Source organism: Pristis pectinata, chromosome 26 (genome assembly GCF_009764475.1).
Source record: "Pristis pectinata isolate sPriPec2 chromosome 26, sPriPec2.1.pri, whole genome shotgun sequence".
Taxonomy (NCBI): domain Eukaryota; kingdom Metazoa; phylum Chordata; class Chondrichthyes; order Rhinopristiformes; family Pristidae; genus Pristis; species Pristis pectinata.
The window spans coordinates 25,962,017-25,982,561 of NC_067430.1; the positions used below are offsets into that span (position 1 = coordinate 25,962,017).

Below are 20,545 nucleotides of genomic sequence, written 5' to 3' on the forward strand. Positions count from 1 at the left end.
TTCTCTGCACATTCAAGTGCCTACTGCATCTAAGAGCCTCTTGAATGCCTCTGTCCTAACTGCCTCCACCACCACCCCTGACACCTCTGTTAAAAAAAAACTTGCCCCCCACATCCCCCTCTCACCTTAAATGCATGCCCTCTAGTATTAGACATTTCGACCCCGGGAAAAAGATACTGGCTATTTATCTATGCCCCTCATAATCTTATAAATCTCAATCAGGTCTCCCCTCAGCCTCCGCCGCTCCAGAGAAAACAACCCAAGTTTGTCCAACCTCTCCTTCTACCACATGCACCCTAATCCAGGCAGCATCCTGGTAAACCTCTTCTGCACCCTCTCCAAAATGAATTTGAATTTCAGAACTCCAAATGAGTCACTGCCCCAAGTACTTCCAAACTATATCCTGGGATTTTAATCAACTCTCTTCATTGGTAGCCCCTCAGAATCAAGGGCAACTTGCTTCCATTCCGGATTTGTGGATTCTGACTTGCGATATAACTAGCTGGTAGAACGCCACATAGTGAGAATTCAGATACAACTTTCAATTGCTTTATTCATATTGAGTTAACTGATGAAATGTCTGATTGCTTTATCCACATAATCATCAGTTCCATTCTCAATTGGTTCACACGGTTATAGAAACCGGTTTTCATGGTTATAGAAAAACAAGAAAACTGCAGGTGCTGAAAACCTGAAACAAAAAGAAAATGCTGGAAATACTCAGCAGGTCAGGTTGTATCTATGGGAGGAAGAAACAGAGGTAATGTTTCAGTATGCTGACTGTTCATCCAGGGTGGCAGAATGGCACAGCAGGTGGTGCTGATGCCTCATAGAACAGAATTCAATCCTGATCAAGGTGCTGTCTGTGTGGAGTTTGCACGTTCGCCCTGTGACCACATGGGTCTCTCCCATGTACTTCAATTTCCTCCCACATCCCAAAGACATGCTGGTTGGTCAGTCAATAAGTTACACCGGGTGCAGGTAGTGGTAGGGGAGTCAGGATGGTGTGGATGGGAGCACAAAAGAGAATAGGTTACAGGAAAATAGGTGGGGGGATTGGATTGACCTGATTGTTCTGGGAGCTAGCATGAACTTGATGGAATGAATGGCCTCTTTATAATGTTATAAGAAAATATGACAAAAGATGACAAACTTATTAATAGAAATAAACACCTTTGACTGAAAGTCTATTGTGTGCATGTGTGTGTGCATGCAAGTGGGAGAGTGTACACATATGTACGAAAGATCGCTCCGATAACAGCTATGCTGCATAGCGAACACTCTCTTCTCTGAGTCAGAAGTTTGTGGGTTGAAGTCTCACTCTGACTTTGAGCACAAAACTTTGGGCCGACATCCCTGAGGAGCGGTGTAATCTCTGAGGGACTGCTCTATTATAGTGAGAGCCCATCCACTTTCTGAAGACGGAGGCGCAAGAGACTGCAGATCCTGGAATCCGCAGTAACGAACAATCTGCTGGAGGAACTCAGCGGGTCGAGCAGCATCTGTGGGAGGAAAGGAATTGTCAACGATTCAGCCCTGATGCAGGGTTTCGACCCGAAACATCGACAATTCCTTTCCTCCCACAGATGCTGCTCAAGCCGCTGAGTTCCTCCAGCAGATTGTTCGTTATTCTCTGAAGTTTCCACCTGACTGTGTCGAAGAGGAATTCTCCCTTGTGTCCCAGCCAACAAAATCATCTTGACATTATCATGTAGCTGTTGTGGAAAACTCTTTATGCTCAAATTGGTTGCCACATTTACTATGGTCAAGTAGTTTCTACTTTTCAGAAGCATTTAACTGGTTATACAGTGAAATGGTGCTTTGGATAGATACAGTTTGGTTTGATTCTCTATGAAAAGTAACAGGCTTCTTTGGAAAGGGGACATCAAGCCACAAAAGGTGCTATAGAAATGCAAATCTTTCTTTTACCGGAATTGTTTGAAATGGATCCTTGCCAGGAAAAACAGAAAATGCTGGAAACACTCAGCAGATCAGGGAGAGTGGGGGGCGGGGGGGAGGCGGTGGGGAGAGTGGGGGGCGAGGGGGGGGGGGGAAGAGGGAGGGAGAGAGAGCGCGCACGCGCACTTTGGTTGAAGTCTCTTCATCAGAACTGGGAGAAAGGGAAAATGAAGCCTGGTATGTTCTGCTCAGAATCCAAACTAATTTTTTCTATCCAGAACACCACTTCAACTTACCACTTTTCCCATCGTCCTTAATTCCAGAGAAGTGAATTTCACCGTAAAACTAGCAATCTCGGTCATATCTTGTGTGCAAGCTATGTGGAGGTTGAGTACTCGTAGCTAATAGGGTGGCAACAGTTTCAAGATGTAATCTTTGGTCCCAGCCCCAGGCTAAATGAATCCGGGATCCACCATGTCCCTGATTCTTCTCAACGTAGTTCAAATTTAATAGTAAAAGCATGGCAATGGTAGCACTTTGCAATGATATACCCTCACACCATTGCATTGCTTGCAAAGTATGTACAAATGCAGTCTCCCCACTCTCCAAATTAAAAAAAAGTGTCCTAATTTTGTAAAGGGGTAGTTGTACTTCTGTCGTTCTCAGCCTGGGACTGCTGAATTAAGATGTGGTTAATCCCCCGCCAACCTTTTCTTCCTCTCTATTGCCTTGTCTCCTCATTCAATGCCTATCTGCTAAACATCTTGCAGCTACACACTTTCAGTCTTTAACTCTTAGTCCACTGCTCCGCTTCTGATGTGAATATTTATCATGGAAAGCCCCCGCATAAACACTGTAAACAAAATCCTGCCGCCAGCAATCTAACTTCCAACTAAATTATTTCGGGGCAACTTGCTGTCCCTCTTGCACCTTGGTAAGTGAAATTTGTTATTCCCTGAAAAAATAAGTTTAATTTTAGGCAAATCTATAGTTTAATTTTAAAAATGCATGAACATTTGTTCATCTCCTATCATTCCAAGTGTTTCCTTTATTGGTGAGGGTTAGAAAACAGATCAATAATGTTCTTCATTTTTCTTTTAAAAAAAATCAAATCTAAGATCTCTCCTGAATCAAGCTGATAACACTTTTATCATAATCTTGAAATCTACATAAATTATGAACTTTTCAGCACTTTAAAATCAATTTTGGTATGTGGGTTACATTGATTGGTTTTCATTTAATGCCCATCCCTACCAGCCCTGAGAAGATGCTGATACAACCGAGGATTTTGCTCAGGAGCTTCAGAGGTTAATTTAGCACAAGCCACAATAGTGTGGGACTGGAGTCACATACACATCAGACCTACAGGTTTCTGTCCACGGAGGGGTAAATTTACAGAGCAAGTTTACATTTTCTTGATTTATTCCTTCACTTGGATGCCAGCACTTAATGGCTATCCCCATCTACCTGAACAATAAACAGATAATACTGGGAATATTCATAAGGTCAGGCAGCATCAGTGGAGGAAGTAACCAGAATTAATTTTTCAAGTCAATGACTTTTCATCAGCACTATTTTCCCTGAACTGAGGGGCTCATTAGGCCATTTCAGACAGCAGTTAATAACATACCACATCTTTGAAGATCTACAAGCAGTTGGCCCAGTAACTTAACCACTATGCTACTACCCCTGTTGTTAATATCAGCTTTATCTAAACAGATTATTTTTCAAAACCAATATTCAAATTCTCTGGATTATCAGTCCAGTAACTCTACCACAATACGACTCTACTCATGGACAAGTTGGGCTGAAGGGCCTGTTTCCTTGCGGTATAGCTCTGTGACTCCGCATAGCTCTGATATTACAAAATTGTGTCCTCTCATGAAGTGTTGGAGCAGGCATTCATCTCTGGCCCTTAACCCTACACTGCTGCTTCAGTAGTGCTGATTGTAGCCCCTCCTGACATTTGATTCCAACGAAGCCAACAGAGGGAAGTACAGTGGTGAAACTATTAAATAGCCTTCAAAGAGTACAATTAGATAACCCACTCGCAGTTCACTAAACCATAATGCATTTAATTCTGCTGCATTTACATGGAAGCTGGAGTCTTCTGCACAGACTTCTAACCAAATTACTCCCAAGTCCCCAGTTCCAGCATCTGCAGTCTCTTGTGTCCCCAATTCCAGACCTTGCCGAGATCACCACAACTCCCAGTTCCTATGGCATACGAGCAGAACCGGTAAGATCCAATCACAGATTGGTACAAACACATTAGGCTGAAGAGGTTTAATGATAATCCAATAGTTTTATGATCACCAGTGCTGATCTTACATTCTCCCTACAACCCTTTTCCAGATTTTATTTAAATTCTTTTGCTGCTGTGTTGGATTTGAAACCATGCCTCCACATCCAGATCTCGAAAACTGTCAGCCCAGGAACCTTAACACTAAGTTTCCCTTTCTATTCTATTTCCAGTGATCAGTGGTTCTGATGTTTGCCTGTTACCCATTTGCAATAACTTCCTCATAACCTCTGACATTCCATGAGCAAATGCAGCAGAGGTTCTTGGAGATGTTACCTGCAAGTGGCAAAGACTGACAAGCCTTCACTATATTGACAAATAAGGTGCCACCCTCTCGTAGGGTCAGGTCTTCCTATAGATTCTGTAACTGGCCATCTGACTGGTGGTGGAAGTTCTGGTGAAGTAAGATAATGAAGCACTGCTGGAAGATCATTAGCCCGGTGACAGACACATTTTGGTCTCACTGACTTTCTGGTGCAAAGAGTGGTCCACAACCAGACATCGCGCATTGGCGCTGTCCACGGTCCAGGACTCCATGCTGAGTGGCACATTTAATCTTGGAGCAGTCGCTGGAAAGGCCATGGCATAGTGTCAGAATCAGAATCAGGTTTATTATCACTGACATATGTCGTGAAATTTGTTGTTTTGTGGCAGCAGTACAGTGCAAGACATAAAGACATAAAAATTACTACAAGTTACAAAAATAAATAAATAGTGCAAAAGAGGAATAATGAGGTCATGTTCATGGGTTCATGGACCGTTCAGAAATGTGATGGTGGAGGGGAAGAAGCTGTTCCTGAAACGTTGAGTGTGGTCCTTCAGGCTCTTATACCCCCTCCCCAATGGCAGTAATGTGAAGAGGGTATATCCCAGGTGGTGAGGGTCCTTAATGTTGGATGCCATCTTCTTGAGGCACCACCTCTTGACAGCAGGGAAAGTTATGCCCGTGATGGAGCTGGCTGAGTCAACAACACTCTGCAACCTCTTTCGATCCTGTGCATTGGAGCCTCCACACCAGGCGGTGATGCAACCAGTCAGAATGCTCTCTACCGTACATCTGTAGAAATTTGCAAGGGTTTTTGGTGACATACCAAATCTCCTCAAACTCCTAATGAAGTAGAGCCACTAGCATGCATTCTTCATGATTGCATCAATGTGTTGGGCCCAAGATAGATCCTCCAAGATGTTGACACCCAGGAACTTAAAGCTGCTCACCCTTTCCATCGCTGACCCCTCAATGAGGACTGGTGTGTGTTCTCCTGACATCTTCTTCCTGAAGTCAACAATCAATTCCTTGGTCTTGCTGACATTAAGTGTCAAGCTGTTGTTGCGACAACACTCAACAAGCCAAACTATCCCACTCCTATACGCCTCCTCACTGACCAATGAGTGGTTGAATCTTGTGTAATAACCTCTCTAACCTTTCACAGATGGAATGTTTGAGAATGAAACACTGGTGACATGTTGACATATTGCAAACCAATTTTATGATATGCTTGGTACAGTGAATCGAGATAATGCCTTGTCCCATTTGTACAACTGAATTGTTCATGGATAAAATATAATTGGATAAGTATACGTTTGGGGAGGTATAGTGCAGCTGGTAGCTCTGCTGCCTCACAGCTCCAGTGACCCAGGTTCAATCCTGACCTCCATGCTGTCTATGACCGCGTGCGTTTCCTCCCACGTCCCAAAGACGTGCGGGTTGGTAAGTTAATTGGCCGCTGTGAATTGCCCCTGGTGCAGGCGAGTTGGAGAATCTGGGGGTGGTTGAGGGAAAAGTAGGAATAATAAAATGGGATTAGTGTAGAACTAGTGAATGGGCACTTGAGGTTGGCCCAGACTCAATGGGCTGAAGGGCCTGTTTCCATGATATACGACAGTGGCTCTAAAATGTTACATTTTATCGCAAATATTTGATTCAGTAACTCCCACCTTCATGGAACCAGCATGCTGCTTTAGTTCACTAATCCTTGACAATTATTTCTGCTGCACAAACATTTTTGCAGCAGTTTTCATTAAAGAGCAGACCAAACCTGTCACCACCAGCAAAACAAACCAACGTACGATAGGACAGGAAACCAGCATTTTGTGAGCTGTTGCAGCCCTCACACAAACACTTCTACTGTCACATTCACTTTTCACACAAGTGTCGCTATTGGGCACAACAACTGGTGTCAATTACTGAATCAGCCAGTCGAAATACATCCACTCCCTGAATGCAACTTATTAAAGAGTTTGCTGGGATCAGCTTTAGACTCGGACAGATGTCCAAGTTGTTAAAAGGATGCACTGTAAACTGCACCATATTTATTAACCGATTAGGATACTAGTGCAACATGTTCCCATTAATACCTTAACTTAAGCCGGACATTTAATGCAGTAAAACATGCTGTAGCATTCACCAGCGTTAACAAGATTTGACATGGGCTGTGTTCAAAGGGCAGGGACTTAATCAATGCAAGCTTACAGCCCACTCTTACTAGGAACTTTGGACGTGGAAAATAATTGTAACTCCCAATCCTAATCATGAATCAGACTGCATTAATACAATGTGGCAAGGGGCTACCATAAGACCATAAGATATAGGAGCAGAATTAGACCATTCAGCCTATCGTCTGCTCCTCCATTCAATCACAGCTGATTTATCTTTCAAGCCCATTCTCCTGCCTTCTCCCTGTGACCCTTGACCCCCTTACCAATCAGGAACCTATCAATCTCTGCCTTATGACTTGGCCTCCACAGCCCTCTGTGGCAACGAACTCCACAGATTCACTACTCTCCGGCTGAAGAAATTCCTTTTTATCTCAGTTCTAAAGGAACGTTCCTTTATTCTGAGGCCATGCCCTCGGATCCTAAACAGTCATTGTGATAGGTGACCAAAAGCTTGCACAAAGGGGTGGGTTTTATGGACATTTGCTTTGTTCCCTCCATTCCTCCTCCACCCCCACCTCCACCCCCACCCCCCCCCCCCCCCCCCACTGCTTTCTGTAACTTCAAACAGACCAGTTTTCTCACTTTTCCAGTTCTGATCAAGGCTCATTGACCCAAACTCTTCACTTTGTTTCTCTCTCCATCGATACTGCCTGACCTGCTGAGTATCTCCACGTTTTTAAATGCATCAAGAATCTGTGGTCCTGAATACACCAACAACTGCTCTCCGCAGACATTTCATTGAAGCACAAAACAAATGGCTGCACAGTGGCAGAGCTACTGCCTCACACCTCCAGCAGCTTGGATTCAATCCTGACCTCCGGTGCTGTCTGTGTGGAGTTTGCACGTTCTCCCTGTGGGCTTTTCCCCAGGTGCTCCGGTTTCCTCCCACATCCCGAAGACATGCAGGTTGGTAGGTTAATTGGCCACTGTGAATTGCCCCTAATGTGTGGGTGAGGGGTAAATCTGCAGAGAGTTGATGGCAATGTGGGGAGAACAAAATGGAGCAGGGTAGAATTAATACAAAAATGGGGAGTTTCACAACTGTGTATGGTCTGAAAGCTCTGATAGGTTTGTAATTACGCACAGAGCATTCTACAACTTGAGATACGTGTGATACTGAGCAGCCTTTCATTATTGTGGAGAATATATAACAGTCAGAGTGCAATAAGCAACTTCAGGGCACAGTTATCAAGGAGGTCAAGTATGCATTCATTGCTGTATTAATATAAATAGACACAAACCTCTTTGTATCAGAAGAAAACTTGAGTTGTAGAATCCATAATTCCATTGCTATTCATTTGAATTTCACTCAGCACAGCCTCATGCTTGCACTGGATATTTTTCAGACACTACAATACAGAAGTGAAAACATGGTTAACAAAACTATCACCAAAGAATGAAAAAGGACATGGGCAGCATTGCTGAATAGACTGGGTCCCTCCGCTGGTTTAGTGACAGGATAAATAAGACTAACCTGACATTATCACATCGGTGTTGGTAGGAGCCAATTGGCTGCCATGTTCCCTACATTATAACAGTATCTAGAGTTCAAAGCACTTCTCTGGGACATCCTGAATGGGATACAAATAGGATTCATGATAAAAAAAAAGGTCTTTTCCTCTTTCTTTCTCTCACTCTCTCCCTTCCTCAAACAATGGTTTGGCAGACTCCCCAGTTAAATTGTAAAAGGTGTACTTTGTACTTGCTTCACTGCCCTTGGAAAACAGACTGCAGTTCATTGGCCATGTATCTATGGGAGAATTTCGCACAAGTGACATCAAATGTGTATACTGGTTGTTTGTGCGCCAGCATCTCACATGGAAATGAGTCCTGACAACAACTATTTCTCTTCTGTACCAACTTGAAAATGCCCCCCAGGGCAGCTTTTGGGGGGATCTAGGTCAAAATTTCATGTTTTTCTTTTATTTGTTCATTTTTTAGAACCTGGACGTCATTGGCAAAGCCAACATTTACTGGCCATCTCTGAAGCCCTCAAGAAGATGGGGGTGAGTCGCCACCTAGAACCATTACACTTCTACTGGTAAAGGTGCTCATACAGTGTTGTTGGGCAGGGAGTTCCCGGAGAGAAACCCAGCAACGACTGTTGCCTCAGAGATGCGGCAGATCCAAGTCCCACCGCAAGTACTGGAGACCTTGGTATCACCTTCAGTGCCAGTAGTATACGAGTGATGGACCCTCGCTGTTCACACTCCAGGGGTTGGGAAAACCGAGGATAAAAGAGGCCTCTGATTTAACTGCAAGAACAGTGGCTATTTTTATAAAGGGATGTGGATGTCATTGGGAATACCAACATATCTCTGAGCTGAACAGGCATTGGAAGGTCTGGAGTCACAGACATTTCCTTTCCCAAAAGATATTAATAAACTATAAAATGGTAGTTCCATGATCACCACTACTAATAAGAGATATTTTATTCTCGATTTATTTAATCAATAATTTAAATTCCCTCAGCTGCTCTGGAAGGTTTTAAAACTCCTGTCTCTAAATCAATCGCTCAGCCTATAGAGATTTACTTCACCATTATGCTACTCTGCTATGAAACATTTGCTTTCATGCTGTCAAGATGCACAGAGGACGCAACGAGGCAAGGTGCTGTGCAAACTGCTAATCCATCAGTGTAACAAAAACAATCCACAGCATACCTTGCATTTTAAAATATGAATGAGCAACTGCACGGTGAAGCCACACCACAACAAACAGGCCCCGAGTTTTGAAAACAGATTCGGCTCCAAAGGGGGACTATTAGGCGTCCAACATAGAGGTCGTAACAGTGTATCTGTGTTACAAGCCAGCCAATATGTAATTAGTGTGGTTTTACACCACCACTATACCGTGAGCGAGTCGAGGGTCCTAAAATGACCGATTCGCTTTGTTATTCATTCAAGGGATGTGGGCTTTGCAGGCCAAGACAGCATTCCGACATCACGGAAACCAGCCTCCCCTCCATGGACTCTGTCTATACCTCTCGCTGCCTTGGTGAAGCAGCCAGTGTAATCAAAGACCCCACTCACCCCATTCTCTCTTCTCCCCTTTCCCATCAGGCAGAAGATACAGGAGCCTGAGGGCACGTACCACCAGGCTCAAGGACAGCCTCTACCCCACTGTGATAAGACTATTGAACAGTTCCCTTATACGATGAGATGGACTCTTGACCTCACAATCTACCTTGTTATGACTTGCACCTTATTGTCTAACTACACTGCACTTCCTCTGAAGCTGTGACACTTTACTCTGTATTCTGTTATTGTTTTTACCTTGTACTACTTCAATGCACCGCGTAATGAATTGACCTGTACAATCAGTATGCAAGACAAATTTTTCACTGTACCTTGGTACAAGTGACAATAATAAACCAAAACATTTAACTGGCCATCCCTAATTGCCATTGAGGCGGTGGTGAGCTGCCTCCTTGAACCACTGCAGTCCTTGAGGTTTTGGGTATGTCCCACAATTCAGTTAGGGAGAGAGTTCTAGGATTTTGACCCAGTGACGGTAAAGGAATGGCGATATATTTCCAAGTCAGTATGGTGTGTGACTTGGAGGGCAACTTCCAAGTGTTGGTGTTCTTCATGCTTTTGCTGCCTTTGTCTCTCTAGCTGGTAGAGGTCATGGGTTTGGACAGTGCTGTCTAAGGAGTCTTGGTGAGTTGCTGCAGTGCATCCTGTAGATGGTACAACCTGCTGCTACTGTGTGTTGATGGTGCAGTAAGGGAATTGGTGCATATCAAGCAGGCCGCTATGTCCTGTATGGTGTGGAGCTCGAGTGCTATTGAAGCTGCAGGTGGAGAGTACTCCATCACACCTCTTGACTTGAGCCTCTAAAGATATTTTGGGGAGCTAGGAAGTGAGTTAGTCGCTGCAGGATTCCTAGCCTCTGACCTGCTTTTGAAGCCACATTGTGGCTATGGCTGTAATGAAGCAGAGAGGAAGAGAGGGAAAAAATGGAGAGAAAAGCAAGTCCCTTCCAGAGGTCTTCCAGTCCAGATCAGAAGTGGGGAGGCTTGTGGATGATTGTTCAATGTTCACTTTCACTTGCAAAGGTCCGTGTTGGCATGCAGCAAGACCTAGACAATGTTGGTGTGTTGCCTCCCTGGTGCCAGGGTACGGGATGTCACGGACCAGGTCCAGAATATTCTGAGAGGAGAGGGTGATCAGCCAGAAGTCTTGGTATATGTAGGTACCAATGACATAGGTAGAAAAAGAGAAGAGGTCCTGAAGGAGGAATACAAGGAGTTAGGGAGAAAGTCGAGAAGTGGGACCTCTAAGGTGGTAATTTCAGGATTACTACCTGTGCCACGTGCTAATGGAAGTAAAAATAGAAAGATCTGGCAGATGAATACGTGGCTGAGTGACTGGTGCAGGGGGCAGGGCTTCAAATTTCTGGATCATTGGGACTTTTTTTGGGGGAGGCATGACCTATTCACTAAGGATGGGTTACACCTAATCTCCAAGGGGTCCAATATCCTGGCGGGAATATTTAAGTTAGCTGTTGGGGAGGGTTTAAACTAATGTGGCAGGATAGAGGAAGAGATATATAGAAACAAGTCCAAGATAGTGTGTAGTGAGGATGGTAAGAAGGACAGGCAGGTGAAAAGTCAGGATAATTTCCTGAACAATAGAAGTACAACAAAATCAGTAGCAGATACCGGCCTAAATGTACTATATTTAAATGCCCGTAGCAGTAGGAATAAAGTAGATGACCTAGTGGCACAACTACAGATTAATAAATACGTCATTGTGGCAATCACCGAGTCATGGCTTTATGACGGATGTGATTGGGAATTAAATGTCCAGGGGTACACAGTGTATAGGAAGGATAGGCGGGTAGGCAGAGGGGGTGGTGTGGCCATGATTGTTAGTAATGATATAAAAATCAACAGAAAGGAAGGACATTGGGTCAGAAGAAGTGGAATCCTTGTGGGTAGAGCTAAGAAATAGCAAGGGTAAAAGGACAATAATAGCAGTTATATCTAGGCCCCCTAATAGCAGTCAGGATGTGGACTATAAGTTGCAGTTAGAAATAGAAAAAGCGTGTCAGAGTGACAACGTTAAGATAATTATGGGGGATTTTAACATGAAGGTGGATTGGCAAGGCAGTGGATCTCAGGCGAGAGAGTTTGTGGAACGTCTACGGGACACCTTTTTGGAGCAACTTGTTGATAAGCCCACCAGGGGATCAGCTGTTTTGGATTGGGTGCTGTGTAACAATCCAGAGGTGATTAGGGAACTAAAGGGTAAAGGAACCATTGGGAACTAGTGATCACAATATGATCGGGTTCAGTTTCAAATTTGAGAAGGAGAAGCTGATAACTGGTGTATCGATATTTCAGTGGAACAAAGGAAATTACAATGGCATGAGACAGGAGCTGGCCCAAATTGATTGGAAGAGTAAGCTAGCTGGAGGGATGGCAGAGCAGAAATGGATAGAATTTCTACAAGAAATAAGGAAAATGCAGGATAGATATATTCCAAGAAAAAAGGTTTTTAATGGAAAAAAGGCACAAATATGGATAATGAGAGAGGTTAAGGCTAAAATAAGATCAAAAGGGAGGGCATACAAGGAAGCAAGAATTAGTGGGAAAACAGAAGACTGGGAAACCTTTTAAAAACCTGCAGAAAGAAACTAAGAAGATCATTAGGAAAGAAAAGATGAATTATGAAAGGAAGTTGGCAGATAACATTCGAAAGGATACTAAGAGTTTTTTTAAATATATGAAGAGTAAAAGGGAGACACGGGTTGATATAGGACCAATCGATAATGGTGTGGGAGAGATTATAATGGATGATAAAGAGATGGCAGAGGAACTAAATGAGTATTTTGCATCGGTCTTCACTGTGGAGGACATCAGCAATATACCGGATAGGCAGGGGTCTCAAGGAATGGAACTGAGTTCAGTTAAGATTACTAGAGAGAAGGTGCTAGGAAAGCTAAATGGACTAAAGACAGATAAGTCTCCAGGACCAGATGAGGTGCATCCCTGGGTTCTGAAGGAGGTGGCTTTAGAGATTGCAGAAGCACTGGTGAAAATTTTCCAGGAATCGATCGACTCCAGCATGGTTCCGGAGGACTGGAGGGTCGCAAATGTAGTTCCGTTGTATAAGAAAGGTGGGAGGCAGTATAAAGGAAATTACAGACCTATTAGTCTGACATCGGTGGTGGGAAGGTTATTAGAATCGATCCTCAAGGATGAGGTTATGGAATACCTAGAGGTGCAAGGCAAGATAGGTCCAAGCCAGCATGGTTTCGTGAAGGGAAGATCCTGCCTGACCAACCTATTGGTGTTTTTTTTTGAGGAAATCTCAGGTAGGTGGATAAAGGGGAAGCTATAGACGTTGTGTATTTAGACTTTCAAAAGGCCTTCGACAAGGTGCCGCACAAGAGGCTGATAAATAAGCTGGGAGGTCATGGAATTACAGGTGTGATATTGGAATGGGTGGAGCATTGGCTGGTTGGCAGAAAGCAAAGGGTGGGAATAAAAGGATCCTGTTCTAGTTGGCTACCGGTTACTAGTGGTGTTCCGCAAGTGTCGGTGTTGGGGCCGCTTCATTTTACTTTGTACATTAACGATTTGGATGATGGAGTAAATGGTCTTGTGGCTAAATTTGCAGATGACACCAAGATAGGTGGAGGAGTAGGGAGCATTGAGGAGACAGGAAGGTTGCAGAGAGACCTAGATAGTTTAGGAGAATGGGCAAGGAAATGGCAGATGAGATTCAATGTTGAGAAATGTGCTGTTGTACACTTTGGAAACAGAAATAAACGGGTAGATTATTATCTAGAAGGGGAGAAAATTCAAAGTACAGAAGTACAAAGGGACTTGGGGGTACTTGTGCAGGATACCTTAAAGGTTAACCACCAGGTCGGATCGGTGGTAAAGAAAGCGAATGCTATGTTGGCATTCATTTTGAGAGGTATAGTGTATAAAAGTAGGGAGGTGTTGATGAGGCTCTACGGGGCACTAGTGAGGCCTCATTTGGAATACTGTGTGCAGTTTTGGGCCCCATATCTTAGGAAGGATATGCTGATGTTGGAGATGGTTCAGAGGAGATTTACGAGGATGATTCCCGGAATGAAAGGGCTTACATATGATGAGCATTTGTCGGCTCTTGGACTGTACTCATTGGAGTACAGAAGAATGAGAGGGGACCTTATAGAAACATTTAGAATGTTGAAATGACTGGACAGAGTAGATGTGGCTAGACTGTTTCCCTTGGTGGGTGAGACCAGGACCAGAGGGCACAATTTTAGAATTAGAGGGTACAGGTTTAAAACAGAGTTGAGGAGAAATTTCTTTAGCCAGGGGGTAGTGAATTTATAGAATTCTTTGCCACGTACAACAGTGGAGGCCCAATCACTGGAGGCGTTTAAGGGGGAGATAGATAGTTATCTAATTAGTCAAGATATCAAGGGATATGGGGATAAGGCCAGAAATTGGGGCTAGAAAGGAATAGTTTTTTTTTCTTCTTCTTCTTCTTCTCCTCATGGACATTCCCCCATTTCTCATTTCTTTTTCCCTTTCTTTTCTTTGGAGCAGACTCGATGGGCCAAATGGCCTACTTCTGCTCCCTTGTCTTGTGATCTTGTGTTCAGGCATGGACTAATAAGTGGCAAGTAAGATTCATGCCATAGAAGTGCTGGGCCATGACCATCTCCAACAAGGGAGAGTCCAACCACCTATCTTTGACATTCAGAAGCATGACAATTGCTGAGACCCCACCATCGATATCCTGGGAATGACCGTTGACCAGAAATGCAATCGAGCTGCAACAAAGTTAGAACAGCAGGTCAGGGGCCAGGTCTGCTGCAATGAGAGACTCGCCTCCAGTGAGCACCTCCCAAATCTACGAGCTCTACCATCAAGAAGGACAAGGGGAGGAAGTACATAGTAATACCACCACCTGCAGGTTCCCCTCCAGGTCACACACCATCCTGAATTGAAAGCACAATACCGGTCTTTCATCGTCACTGAGTCCAAATCCTGCCCTGTGGGAGAACCTTCACCAGAAGGACAGCAGTGACTCAACGTGGCAGCACGCCACCACCTTCTCAGGGGCAATTAGGGATGGGCAATAAATGCCGGCCTTACCGTTAACACCAAAAATTTAACAAAAAAAAATTGGAAGAAGCTAAAAATAAATCATTGCTCCACCTGCGAAGAGCATTTGGTAATCCAGAACACTTGGATCTTGAAGGTGCTCTTTAAAATCCACCTCTTTCATCAAGCCTTTATTCACCTGACTTGACATCCAATTATGGTGCTGAGTTTCAAATTTTTGTTTATTGATTACACGAGTGGGCACATTTTGCTTTATTGTAGGTGGTGTGTAAATGCAGGTTGTTGTTGTTGCCTCAGCGCGAACATATCTTAAACCTGTCAGCCATGCGGTCGAGGAGAAGGTTAGAAACCAATGACACCAAACGCTCAATTAATCCGTAGACTCACAAACACAATAACAGGAAATCCAACTGCGGAACAGAAACTAAAACATACTACACCAAAGAAACAGCCGCGCTCCCGGCTCACCAACCCCATCCCCCCCAACATACACCACCATTTCTCACAACAGGTTCTATTTTAGTGTGTGGAGGAAGTATCTCGAGTAACCCTCAGTGCAAAGTGTCCACACTTGGCAGAAATGGGGACACTTCTGGGAAATGGCAAGCATTTAGATGAAATAGCTGCTGCCTCTGATCTTGCTTCACATACTGGATGGGGAGGGTTGGACTCGTGTGACTTATGCACCATTGACCTCACTGGCTCTGTAGAACTGCCCAATTAGTCCTGTCACCTGTTGTTTCCCTTGCCTCAATCATCCTTGCCAGGTGTGGACTCACTAGGATGTCTGCAAAAGAGGAACTGTCTGGTGGCTGGCTGCCAGCTAAAGCTCGCTTGTTCCATAACATGACACCAGCAATGAACAGGTGGCAGAGACAACCATCGACAAAGGGCGGCTAACTTCTCTACTTCACTCGCACTCCCCAACATCACTTCCAACGAGAAAAGAGAACTTAGACGGTACCAGCATGTTCGTGCGGTTCTCTGGTACCCTGGACATGGAATTCTATAGAAGACACAGCCTAATTAGAACATAGAACAGTACAGCACAGGAACAGGCCCTTCGGCCCACGATGTCTATGCCAAACACGATGCCAAATAAAGGAAATCTCTTCTGCCTGCACATGATCCATATCCCTCCATATTTATCTAAAAGCCTCTAAAACATCACCATTGTATCTGCCTCCACCACCACCCCTGGCAGCCCGCTCCAGGCACCCACCACCCTCTGTGTAAAAGAAACTTGCCCCGCACATCTCCCTTAAACTTTCCCCCTCTCACCTTAAATGCATGTCCTCTATATTTCAACCCTGGGAGAAAGATTCTGACTGTGTCCCCGATCTATGCCTCTCATAATTTTTACAGACTTCTACCAGCTCTTCCCTCAGCCTCCGACACTCCAGAGAAATTAACCCAAGTTCACCAAGAACATACACAGGGTGACGTTCAACTTGGGCAATTGTGTACAGGTAGCTGCACTTACACGAGATTGGGTGGAGTGTAACAGAGGCAGCCAATTGTATGTCCCACAGTTTCGCCCAAGGCACAAAGTTGTTTGTTGCATCGTGCTCAATAAGCCAACTCATTGCAGTTAACTTTACCAAGGTGAAAGCAAAAACAAAATCTGCCTCTTCGACAACACCTCACAAATCAATAAGGTTTACCACCTGGAAGGGAGAGAGCGGTAGGTACTTGGCAATGCCACCAAATTTGTAAAGCATCCAAATTTGGAAATACATCACTGCTCCTTTATCCTATAAATCTTAGATCTACTTACTCTAAAACAAATAAACCAGTCATGATAGAATCAAATCTCCAATTTCTTAAAGGGTGTTAAGAATCTCTATCACGGTCTCATATTGCAGCAGCAACAGGTCATTTGAGTTCCTCCTGAATTTCCTCATCCAAATCTGTCAGCATACACTTCTGTATTCACCTCAACCACCCCCAATGCAAATCCCACAACCTCACTACTCTTTGGGTAAAGAAGTTTCTATTGAATTATCCATTGGTTATGTTGATGGCATCTACTAATAACCGAGATTCGTGCTTAATCAAATTCACAAACAAACAATATGTCTTTATACTTACAAACTGAAGTTACTGATGCAAAGTAACACCACTGTAACCATACTGTATCATATTGTAATGTGGATTTCTATAACAACTCATTCTTGTTCCCCTTCCTCATTTAGCTTCTCATGGGGGTGACAGGTCACATCCTTGAACCACTGCAGTGCATACAGTAAAGGTGCACCTGTGGTGTGGTTTGGAAAGAGTCATACAGCACAGAAACAGGCCCTTCGGCCCAACTCGTTCATGCCGACTGTGTTGCTCAGTGAGCTAGTCCCATCTGCCTGTGTTTGGCCCAGAGCCCTCTAAACCTCTTATCCAGAGGTTTATCCTCATCCAGATGGCTTTTTAAACATTGCTAATGTGCCTCAACCACTACTTCTGGCAGTTCATTCCAAATACACACACCTTTTGAGTGAAGAAGTTGTCCCTGATTTTCCTTTCAAGTCTCTCACCTCTAATCTTAAACCTATGCCCTCTTGTTTTAGCACCCCCTCCCTGGGGAAAGGACTGTGTGCTTTCACCCTATGCCCCTCATGATCTTAGATCTCTCTATCAGGTCACCCCTCAATCTCCTACGCTCCAGTGAATGAAGTCTTCGTCTATACAACTTCTCCTCGTAACTCAGGCACCCAAGTCCAGGCAACATCCTGGTAAATCTTTCTGCACTCTTTCTAGTTTAATAACATCTTTCCTACAACAGGGTGAGCAAAACTGTACACAATACTCCAAGTGCAGCCTCACCAACATTTTACATAACTGCAACACAAGTTCCCAACTCCTACACTCAATGCCCTGACTGATGAAGGCCAAGGATTTAGAATCAGCAACAAAGAAGGGGCAGTGATAAATGTTCTAGCCAGGGTGAGCTCAAGGAGTTGGTTCTATTTTAGATATAAAAAAGTCACAGAATGATACAGCACAGAAAGCCATTCAGCTGCACTTTTCTGTGCTGGCTCCCTGTCCCACAACCCTCTGTCCATTCCCTATAGCTGCAACTCTTTCCCCTTTTCAAGCATTCAACTCAGTTTTAGTTAGAACATCGAACAGTACAGCACAAAACAGGCCCTTCGGCCCACAATGTTGTGCCAACATAGCTAATCCCTCCTACTTACAGAATGCTCATAATGCTCCATTTTCCTCTCATTCATGTGCCCATCCAAGCCCCACTTAAAAGCCCCCAATGAGTTTGCCTCCACCACCCTATCAGGCAACGCATTCCAGGCATCCACCACTCTCTCAGTAAAAAACGTACCCCTCACGTCTGTTCTGAACCTACCCCTCTCACCTTAAATGCATGCCCTCTGGTATTGGATCGCTCAATAATGGGAAAAAGATATTGCTTGTCCACCCTATCTACACCTCTCACAATTTTATACACTTCCAGCAGATCACCCCTCAGCCTCTGCCACTCCAGAGAAAAGAGCCCGTTTGTCCAGCCTCTCCTGATAGCACATGTGAATCTTCTTCCAGCCTCAGGGTATGTGCTCCAGATTACAACAACTTGCTGCTCTTTATTCAGAGTCACCCCTGAGCAGAAACAGAACACCACCAACCTTGGCATCAGTTGGCACTGCCATTTTAAGAGACTCAAGGGTAGCTGAATGAAGAGATAGTCCTGCCTATCATGGCATTAAAGCACACTGTTGCCCAGGAGATCACTGCACTGCCCACATCGTGTGCAGTGAGGGCTCAAAGGGCAAGTTAGTCCCATCTCCCAGCAAGAGTGAAAGTAACTTAAATTTAGTCATATTGCAACACAATTTGGGCCACTTTCCTACTGGTACACCGGACTGGCCAATCTTCACTTCCTTTTTCTGCCCTGCCAGAAACTCAGAATAGCCACATGATAAACATACAGTTGTACCACAAGGGGAAGTAACCAACCATTGTACTGCATGTGGCAACATCATCTTCAGGCTCCTGGTGCTGAGACCAGTGAATGGGATGAGAGTCTCTGCTTTCTCAAAGCCAGGGAAGCAGTGTTGGCCAAGGGACAGGAAACCCAAAACAAATTTCCCAAATTAACTCAACTGAGACAATTAGGAGATTCCTTTGAGCATCTTTACAACGTTAGTCTCATCAAACGTGTCCACTCCTAACTAATCAGCCACTCCAAGCCTCATTTACAGGATTTGGCAAAGCCAGTGGTCCAGGAAGAGGTTCACGCTGGGCTAGGGGCAGGGGGTATGAGTTGGGGTGTTGCTCAGGAACCATCAGAGCAGAACTGGAGCCACGAGGAACAAATCCTGTTGAGGCACTTCAGGGCCCGAGCCAGATTCCATTACCTACCGGAGATACAACAGACTGCAGATGCTGGAATCTGAAGCAAAACATGATTTGCTGGAGGAACTCAGTGTGTCAGGCAGTATCTATAGAGGGAAATAGACAGTTGACATTTAGGGTGAAGACTGTTCATCTGGATTGGTCAGTCCTGATGCAGGCTCTCAACCTGAAATGTCAACTGTCCATTTCCCTCCACAGATGCTGCCTAACCAGCTGAATCTGTCCAGCAGGTCATTTTTAGGTTCACTCACACACTGCTAAGACAGGTGGGAGAACCAGAGAGAGAGACATTTACAAGATGCACAGTGGGCTTCCTTTTTGGGTCTGGTGAATGGGGGAAATCTGAGCAGATTAATGAACAACCCTCATTTCTGAAAAACTGATCGACATCAAAGCTTTCTCGCTCTTCTTGGCAAAATGTTACAGATTTCTCAGTCTCATGATTTCATTTGCCACCTACCTGCCCATTCCACCAGCCCCAAGACTATCCTTCTCACAGTTCACCACGTTCATCATCTGTGGAAATTGTGCTCGGTACAACCAAGGACAAGTCACTGATACATATTAAGAAAATCAGTGGTCCTACGACCCATCTCTGGGGAACTCCCCTGTACACCACCCTCCACTCTGATAAACAACCTTTCTCTCAATGGAGTCTGCTTCCTGTCACTTGGCCTTTTTCCCAGATTGACTGAATTGATGCCATTAGGAGAGTTCTTTGAACATCCTTACACTGTTATTTTAGACTCAGCAAATGCAGGCTGCTTCAGCAGTAGTTGGTGGGTAGGGGCAGAGCGGAAAAGGGTAACAAGAGGGTCCTTGGAGGACATTAGGGGTGAGCGTGAGGTGGGGGGGGGGGTGGGGTGGAAGCAAAAATCAAGCAAAGTGGATTTGAGGATCAAGATGTGCCGTAATGTGGACTTGGATTATTTCTACTCCTTATCTCCTTACAGAGGGAAGTGAATGACATGGCAAATTTGAGAAACTAATTCCACTGAACTGTAGATAAACAGTGTGAATTTAAGATAATCAGCAAGCATAAGAGGTTAGATTTTCTTTTCTTGAAAGGCTGATTTAGACAAGAAAAGCTCATACCAAATGAGCGATGAGAGGCTGGATCAAAAACAACCTTTAAAAACTGAGTCTAGATGAAGGGACTTGACCTGAAATGCTGACTCTCCATTTCCCTCCATAGATGTTGCCCGACCTGCTGAGTTCCTCTAGCGTTTTGAGTGTTGTTTTAAAAAGTGGGTATATATTTTTAAGCAAAACCAAAAGCATATTTGCACACTAATTGAATTTTTTTTTAAATGCAGATGCTGGAAATCTGAAGTAAAAACTTAAGTTACTGGAAGCACTCAGCAAGTCAGGCAGCATCTGTGGAAAGAGAAACAGTTAACGTTTCAGGCTGAAGACCCTTCATCAGAATCTGCCCACCACCCTTGAGAAGCTGATGAAGGGTCTTCGACCTG

The 20,545-nt window shown here is 44.3% G+C and overlaps 1 protein-coding gene across 3 annotated transcripts in view; it reads right to left on the reverse strand.

Annotated features, from left to right (window-relative positions):
* The window catches only part of pik3cd (phosphatidylinositol-4,5-bisphosphate 3-kinase, catalytic subunit delta), a 182,945-nt gene that overhangs the window by 124,781 nt on the left and 37,619 nt on the right, over positions 1 to 20,545 (reverse strand). For 2 of the 3 annotated variants that reach the window (XM_052039048.1, XM_052039049.1), the window contains exon 3: positions 7,879 to 7,986. The exons of the other annotated variant lie outside the window; for it this stretch is intronic. The gene's annotated coding sequence lies outside the window, so the exon portion shown is untranslated. The remainder of the gene's footprint in view (positions 1 to 7,878; positions 7,987 to 20,545) is intronic. 3 annotated transcript variants of the gene reach the window in all.